Raw genomic sequence first — 8,760 nt, forward strand, 5'->3', positions numbered from 1 at the left:
GGGGGTGAGACGGGTGGGGGAGAGAGAGAGAGACGGGGGTGGGCTGAGAGAGTCGGCGGGGGGGAGGGGAGGGGGAGAGAGACTGAGGGGAGGGGAGAGAGACGGGGGCGGGGGTAGGAGAGAAAGAGAGACGGGGGGAAGGAGAGAGAGAGAGGGGGGGAGGAGAGAGAGGGGGGAGGAGAGAGAGACGGGGGTGGGCGGGGAGAGAGAGAGAGAGAGGGGGGGAAGGAGAGAGAGAGAGAGAGAGAGAGAGAGGGGGGGGGAAGGAGAGAGAGAGAGAGACGGGGGGAAGGAGAGAGAGAGAGAGATGGGGGGAAGGAGAGTGAGAGAGACGGGGGAAGAAGAGAGAGAGAGAGACGGGGGGTTGAGAGAGAGAGAGACGGGGGGGTGAGAGAGAGATGGGGGGGAGAGAGAGATGGGGGGGTGGTGAGAGAGGGAGAGACGGGGGGGAGGAGACGGGGGGGTGAGGGCAGGGGAGAGAGACGGGGGAGTTGGAGAGAGAGAGAGAGAGAGAGAGAGAGAGAGAGTCGGCTGGGGGCGGGAGGAGACGGGGGGAGAATAACGGTGCGGTGGATAGAGAGAGTCGGAGGGGAGGAGAGAGACGGGAGGGAGGAAAAGAGGGAGTCTGGTTGTGGGAGGAGGGAGAGACGGTGGGGTTGGGGGGGGAGAGAAAGAGAGACGGTGGGGAAAGGAGAGAGAGACGGGGGGAAGGAGAGAGAGAGAGACGGGGGGAAGGAGAGAGAGAGAGAGACGGGGGAAGGAGAGAGAGGGGGTGGAAGAGAGAGAGAGAGAGATGGGGGGAAGGAGAGGAGAGAGAGGGGAAGGAGAGAGAGAGAGAGGGGGGGCGGAGGAGAGAGAGAGACGGGGGAAGGAGAGAGAGGGGGTGGAAGAGAGAGAGAGAGAGATGGGGGGAAGGAGAGAGAGAGACGGGGGGAAGGAGAGAGAGGGGGTGGAAGAGAGAGAGAGAGAGATGGGGGGAAGGAGAGAGAGAGAGGGGAAGGAGAGAGAGAGAAAGGGGATGGAGGAGAGAGAGAGACGGGGGGAAGGGGAGAGAGAGAGGGGCGGAGGAGAGAGCGAGACGGGGGGAAGGAGAGAGAGAGAGAGAGAGAGACGGGGAGGTGAGAGGGAGAGAAAGGCGGGGGAGGGTGAGAGAAAGAGAGACGGGGAGATGAGAGGGAGAGAGAGACGGGGGGAGGGTGAGAGAAGACGGTGGGTGGGGGGGAGAGAGTGAGAGAAGGGGGGTGGGGGGAGGAGAGAAAGAGAGACCGGGAGAAGGAGAGCGAGAGAGTGAGACGGGGGGAAGTGGTGGAGGGTGAGAGTGACGGCGTGGGGAGGGCGAGGGGGGGGTGGAGAGAGACGGGGAATGAAAGAGAGACAGGGGGTGTGGTGAGAGAGAGAGAGAGAGAGAGACGGGGGTTGAGAGAGAGAGAGAGAGACGGGGGGAGGAGAGAGAGAGAGAGACGGGGGTGGGTGTGAGAGGGAGAGAGACGGGGTGGGTGAAAGAGAGAGAGTGCGGGGGGGGGTGAGAGGCGGGGGAAAGAGAGAGAGACGGGGGTGGCGTGAGAGAGCCGGGGAGGGGAGGGAGAAACTGGGGGGAGGGGAGAGAGACGGGGGCGGGGATAGGAGAGAAAGAGAGATGGGGGGGAAGGAGAGAGAGAGAGGGGGGGGAGGAGAGAGAGAGACGGGGGGCGGAGGAGAGAGAGAGACGGGGGGCGTAATAGGGGGGCGTAAGGAGAGGGCGGGGTGAGAGAGAGAGACGGCGGGGTGAGAGAGACGGTGGGGAGGGGGTGAGAGAGAGAGTGACGGGGGGTGAGAGAGAGAGAGAGAGATCGGGGAGTTGAGAGAGAGAGAGAGACGGGGGTGGTGAGAGAGAGAGATGGTGGGGTCGGGGTGAGATAGAGAGAGACGTGGGGGTGAGAGAGAGGGTGAGACGGGGGTGGTGAGAGAGAGAGAGGGTGAGACGGGGGTGGTGAGAGAGAGAGAGAGAGAGTGTGAGACGGGGGGAGAGAGAGAGAGAGAGTGACGGGAGGGGAGGGTGAGAGAGAGAGCGAGATGGGGGGGGGAGAGAGAGAGAGAGACAGGAGGGGAGGGTGAGAGAGAGAGTGAGACGGGGGGGGGGGAGAGAGAGAGAGAGACGGGAGGGGAGGGTGAGAGAGAGAGTGAGAGACGGTGGGGGGGAGGAGACGGTGGGGAGGGGAGGGGAGAGAGACGGGGGGAGGGGAGGAGAGGGGAGAGAGACGGGGGAGGGGGCGAAGAGAGACGGGGGTTTGGAGAGAAAGAGAGACGGGGTGAAGGAGAGAGAGAGACGGGGGGAGGTGGAGGGTGGGGAGGAGAGGGGGAGGGTGAGAGAGACGGGGAGTGAGAGGAGGGAGAGAGAGAGAGAGACGGGGGGGAGAGAGAGAGAGAGAGAGAGATGGGGGGTGGGTGAGAGAGAGAGAAAAACAGGGGGGTGAGAGAGAGAGAGAGGGGTGAGAGACATGCGAGACAGAGAGAGAGAGAGAGAGAGAGAGAGACAGTGCGGTGAGAGAGAGAGAGACGGGCGGGCGGGTGAGAGAGACGGGGGAGGGGAGTGAGAGAGAGAGACCGGGGTAGGGGAGGGGAGAGAGACGGGGTGGTGTGGAGAGTGAGAGAGAGAGACGTGAGGGTGGTGAGAAAGAGAGAGAGACGCTGGAGTGAGAGAAAGAGAGAGAGAGACGGGGGGCTGCGAGAGAGAGACGGGGAGGGTGAGAGAGAAGGGGTGAGGGTAGGGAGAGAGTGTGACGGGGAGGAGAGAGAGAGAGACGTCGTTGGTGAGAGAGAGAGAGAGAGTCGGGGGTGTGAGAGAGAGAGAGACGGTGGAGTGGGGTGTGAGAGAGAGAGAGAGAGAGAGAGAGAGAGACTGTGGATGAGAGAGAGAGAGAGAGAGCGACAGGTGGGTGAGAGACAATGCGACAGGGCTGGAGAGAGAGAGTCGGGGGCGGAGGAGACTGGGGTGGGGGGTGGGGGGGGTGAGGGATGAGGCTGCGGGGTAGGAGAGGGGAGAGAGACGGGGTGGGGGGCCGGGGGGGGGAGTGGAGAGAGACGGTGGCGGGGGGAGGAGAGAGAGAGTGAGAGTGGGGGGGGGGGAGAGAAAGAGAGACGCGTGGGGGGGGAGGAGAGTAAGAGAGACCTGGGGGAAGGCGAGAGAGACAGAGAGAGGAGGGAGGAGGGAGAGAGACGGGGATGGGGGTGGGGACAGAGATTGCGGGGTGGGGGGGACGAGAGAGAGTCGAGGGGGAAGGTGATCGAGAGAGACAGTGGGGGGAGGAGAGAGAGATGAGGAGGTGAGAGACACATAGAGACGGGGGGGTGAGAGAGAGAGAGAAACGGGGGGTTTGAGAGAGAGAGAGAGACGAGGGGGCGGTGAGAGAGAGAGTGAGATGGGGGGGTGAGAGAGAGAGAGAGAGACGAGGGGGCGGTGAGAGAGAGAGTGAGATGGGGGGTTGAGAGAGAGAGAGAGAGAGAGACGAGGGGGCAGTGAGAGAGAGAGTGAGATGGGGGGGTGAGAGAGAGAGAGACGGGGGGGTGAGAAAGAGAGAGGGGGGCGGAGGAGAGAGTGGGGGGGGAGGAGAGAGAGAGAGAGAGACGGGGGGGGGGTGAGAGAGAAAGACGGGGTGGGGGGCAAAGACCGGGGGAGGGCAGAGGAGAGAGAGATAGTGGGGGGCGTGGGGGCAGAGAGAGATGGCGGGGGAAGGAGAGAGAGATGGCGGGGGGGGGACGAGAGAGAGGGACAGTGGGGGGGGGTGAGAGTGTGACGGGGTGAGGAGACAGAGACGGGGGGGAGGAGAGTGAGACGAGGGCGGGCGGAGGAGGGGGGGAGGAGGTGGAGGGTAAGGAGAGGGCGGGGTGAGAGAGAGAGACGGGGGGGAAAGAGAGAGAGTGAGACAGGAGGGGTGAGAGAGAGAGAGAGAGAGAGATGGGGGGAGGGGGCGGAGAGAGACAGGGGGAGGGGAGGGGAGAGAGACGGAGGGAGGGGAGGAGAGAGAGATGGGGATGGGGTGAGAGAGAGAGCGAGACGGGGATTTGGAGAGAGAGATGGTGTGAAGGAGAGAGAGAGACGGGGGGAGGAGAGAGAGAGAGAGGGAGGGGAGGTGAGAGAGAGAGAGAGACGGGGGGGCGTGAGAGAGACGGGGGGCGGGGGAGGAGAGGGAGAAGGAGAGGGGGGGTGAGAGAGAGAGAGATGGGGGGTGAGAGAGAGAGAGAGAGAGATGAGGGGTGTGAGAGAGAGAGAGAGAGAGATGGGTGGTGTGAGAGAGAGAGAGTGATGGGGGTTGAGAGAGAGAGGGAGAGATAGGATGGGTTGAGAGACAGAGAGAGACGGGGGGGAGGTGAGAGAGAGATGGGGGGTGGTGAGAGAGAGAGAGATGGGGGGTGAGAGAGAGAGAGATGGTGGGGGGTGAGAGAGAGAGAGAGAGATGGTGGGAGGTGAGAGAGAGAGAGAGATGGGTGGTGTGAGAGAGACGGGGGGTGGGTGAGAGACAGAGAGAGAGAGATGGGGGGGTGTAAGAGAGAGAGAGACAAGGGGGAGGTGAGAGAGATGGATGGGGGAGGCGAGAGAGAGAGACGGGGGGGGAGGAGAGAGAGAGACGGGGGGGGGTGGGAGGAGAGAGACGGGAGGAGGAGACAGAGACGGGGGGAGGGGACAGAGACGGTGGGGAGGGGGAGGAGTGGGGGGAAGAGGGGGTTGAGAGAGAGAGAGATCGATGGTCGGGGGGGTGAGAGAGAGAGAGAGAGAGAGAGAGAGACGGTGGGGAGGAGAGAGAGACAGGGTGGGGTGAGAGAGAGAGAGAAGGGGTGAGAGAGAGAGAGAAAGGGGGTAAGAGAGACGGGGTAGTTGAGAGAGAGACGGGGGGGTGAGGGAGATAGAGAAGGTGGAGTGAGAGAGAGAGAGAGAGATGGGGGGGATTGAGAGAGAGACGGGGGGGGATTGAGAGAGAGAGACGGGGGGTGGAGAGAGAGACGGGGGTGAGAGAGAGAGAGACGGGGGGTGGAGAGAGAGACGGGGGTGAGAGAGAGAGAGAGACGGGGGTGGAGAGAGAGACGGGGGTGAGAGAGAGAGAGAGACGGGGGGTGGAGAGAGAGAGAGAGACGGGGGTGAGAGAGAGAGAGATGGGTGGTGGGGTGGTGTGAGAGAGACGGGGGGTGAGAGAGAGAGAGTGAGAGATTGGGGGGGTGTGAGAGAGAAAGAGACGAGGCGGTGAGAGAGAGTGGGATGGGGGAGGCAAGAGAGAGAGACGGGGGGGAGGAGAGAGAGAGAGAGATGGGGGGGTGAGAGAGAGAGAGATGGTGGGGGGTGAGAGAGAGAGATGGGGGGGTGAGAGAGAGAGAGATGGTGGGGGGTGAGAGAGAGAGAGAGAGATGGTGGAGGGTGAGAGAGAGAGAGAGATGGGTGGTGTGAGAGAGACGGGGGGTGGGTGAGAGACAGAGAGAGAGAGATGGGGGGGTGTGAGAGAGAGAGAGACAAGGGGGAGGTGAGAGAGATGGATGGGGGAGGCGAGAGAGAGAGACGGGGGGGAGGAGAGAGAGAGACGGGGGGGGTGGGAGGAGAGAGACGGGAGGAGGAGACAGAGACGGGGGGAGGGGACAGAGACGGTGGGGAGGGGGGAGGAGTGGGGGGAAGAGGAGGTTGAGAGAGAGAGAGATCGATGGTCGGGGGGGTGAGAGAGAGAGAGAGAGAGAGAGAGACGGTGGGGAGGAGAGAGAGAGAGAGACAGGGTGGGGTGAGAGAGAGAGAGAAGGGGTGAGAGAGAGAGAGAAGGGGGGTAAGAGAGACGGGGTAGTTGAGAGAGAGACGGGGGGGTGAGGGAGATAGAGAAGGTGGAGTGAGAGAGAGAGAGAGAGATGGGGGGGATTGAGAGAGAGACGGGGGGGGGATTGAGAGAGAGAGACGGGGGGGTGGAGAGAGAGACGGGGGTGAGAGAGAGAGAGAGACGGGGGGTGGAGAGAGAGACGGGGGTGAGAGAGAGAGAGAGACGGGGGGTGGAGAGAGAGACGGGGGTGAGAGAGAGAGAGAGACGGGGGGTGGAGAGAGAGACGGGGGTGAGAGAGAGAGAGAGACGGGGGGTGGAGAGAGAGAGAGAGACGGGGGGTGAGAGAGAGAGAGATGGGGGGGTGAGAGAGAGAGAGATGGGTGGTGTGAGAGAGACGGGGGGCGGGTAAGAGACAGAGTGAGAGATTGGGGGGGTGTGAGAGAGAAAGAGACGAGGCGGTGAGAGAGAGTGGGATGGGGGAGGCAAGAGAGAGAGACGGGGGGGAGGAGAGAGAGAGACGGGGGGGGGGGCGGGAGGAGAGAGACGGGAGGAGGAGACAGAGACGATGGGGAGGTGGGCGGAGAGGGGGGGTGAGAGAGAGAGATCGACGGTGGGGGGGGGGGGGTGAGAGAGAGAGAGAGAGAGACGGGGGGGTGAGAGAGAGAGACGGTGGGGAGGAGAGAGAGAGACAGGGTGGTGTGAGAGAGAGACAGGGGGGTGGAGAGAGAGAGAAGGGGGGTGGAGAGAGAGAGAAGGGGGGTGAGAGAGAGAGAGAAGGGGGTGAGAGAGAGAGAGACGGGGGGTGGAGAGAGAGAGAGATGGGGGGTGGAGAGAAAGAGACGGGGGGGTGGAGAGGGAGAGACGGGGGGTGGAGAGAGAGGGAGAGACGGGGGGTGGAGAGAGAGAGAGAGAGACGGGGGGTGAGAGAGAGAGAGACGGGGGGTGAGAGAGAGTGGGATGGGGGAGGCAAGAGAGAGAGACGGGGGGGAGGAGAGAGAGAGACGGGGGGGGGCGGGAGGAGAGAGACGGGAGGAGGAGACAGAGACGATGGGGAGGTGGGCGGAGAGGGGGGTGAGAGAGAGAGAGAGAGACGGGGATTGAGAGAGAGAGAAGGTGGAGTGAGAGAGAGAGAGACGGGGGATTGAGAGAGAGAGAGAGACGGGGGGATTGAGAGAGAGAGAGAGACGGGAGGATTGAGAGAGAGAGAGAGACGGGGGGATTGAGAGAGAGAGACGGGGGGGGATTGAGAGAGAGAGAGACGGGGGGGGATTGAGAGAGAGAGAGACGGAGGGGGATTGAGAGAGAGAGAGACGGGGGGTGAGAGAAAGAGAGAGACGGGGGGGATTGAGAGAGAGAGAGACGGGGATGGAGAGAGAGAGATGGCGGTGAGAGAGAGAGAGAGAGACGGGGGTGAGAGAGAGAGAGAGAGAGACGGGGGGGTGAGAGAAAGAGAGAGACGGGGGGTGAGAGAAAGAGAGAGACGGGGGGATTGAGAGAGAGAGACGGGGGGGGTGGAGAGAGAGAGAAGGGGGGTGAGAGAGAGACGGGGGGGGGGGTGGAGAGAGAAAGAGACGTGGGGGGTGGAGAGAAAGAGACGGGGGGGGTGGAGAGAGAGAGACGGGGGGTGGAGAGAGAGAGAGAGACGGGGGTTGGAGAGAGAGAGACGGGGGGTGGAGAGAGAGAGACGGGGGGTGAGAGAGAGAGAGACGGGGTTGAGAGAGAGAGAGAGAGACGGGGGTTGGAGAGAGAGAGACGGGGGGTGGAGAGAGAGAGACGGGGGGTGGAGAGAGAGAGACGGGGGTTGGAGAGAGAGAGACGGGGGGTGGAGAGAGAGAGACGAGGTGGTGGAGAGAGAGAGACGGAGGGGTGGGAGAGAGAGAGACGGGGGTGAGAGAGAGAGAGAGACGGGGGGTGAGAGAGAGAGAGAGACGGGGGGGTGAGAGAGAGAGAGACGGGGGGGTGAGAGAGAGAGAGACGGGGGGGTGAGAGAGAGAGAGACGGGGGGTGAGAGAGAGAGAGACGGGGGGGTGGAGAGAGAGAGACGGGGGGGTGGAGAGAGAGAGAGAGACGGGGGTGAGAGAGAGAGAGACGGGGGGGTGGAGAGAGAGAGACGGGGGGGTGGAGAGAGAGAGAGAGACGGGGGTGAGAGAGAGACGGGGTGTTGGAGAGAGAGAGAGAGACGGGGAGTGAGAGAGAGAGAGACGGGGGTGAGAGAGAGAGAGACGGGGGTGAGAGAGAGACGGGGGGTGAGAGATACAGAGAGTCAGGGGCGGCGGGGGGGGGAGAGCAGAGGAGAGAGACTGGAGGGAGGGGAGGGGAGAGAGACGGGGGGGAGGAGAGAGAGAGAGAGACGGGTGGAGGGTGAGAGAAAGGGGCGGGGTGAGAGAGAGAGAGACGGGGTGGGGTGAGAGAGTCGGTGGGGGGAGGAGATGGCGGGGGGGAGGGCAGGAGAGAGAGACTGGGGGGAGGTGAGGGGAGAGGGGGCGGAGAGAGACGGGGGGGAGGGGAGGGGCGAGGCGAGAGACGGGGGTGGGGGCGAGAGAAAGATACGGAGCGGAGGAGAGAGCGAGAGGGGGTGGGGAGGAGAGAGACGGGAGGGAGGAGAGAGAGAGATGGTGGGGGGGGGACTGGTGAAAGAGAGAGAGAGAGACGGGGTGGTTGAGAGTGAGAGAGAGAGAGACGGGGGGCTGAGAGAGAGAGAGACAGGGTTGGGGTGAGAGAGAGAAAGAGAGACGGGGGGTGAGAGAGAGATGGGGGGAGAGGGGAAGGGGGAGAGGGGAAGAGTGAGAGAGAGAGAGAGAGACTGGGGGGGAGGAAGGAGGGTGAGAGAGACGGGGAGGGAGAGAGAGAAATGGGGGGTAGAAGAGAGAGACTTGCGGGGGGAGGAGAGAGGGACGGGAGGGAGGGGAGAGAGAGACGGGGGGGGCGAGAGAGAGAACGAGAGACGGGGGTCGTGAGACAGAGAGAGAGAGAGAGACGGGGGGGGTGCGGA

Source organism: Pristiophorus japonicus, chromosome 22 (genome assembly GCF_044704955.1).
Source record: "Pristiophorus japonicus isolate sPriJap1 chromosome 22, sPriJap1.hap1, whole genome shotgun sequence".
Classification (NCBI taxonomy): domain Eukaryota; kingdom Metazoa; phylum Chordata; class Chondrichthyes; family Pristiophoridae; genus Pristiophorus; species Pristiophorus japonicus.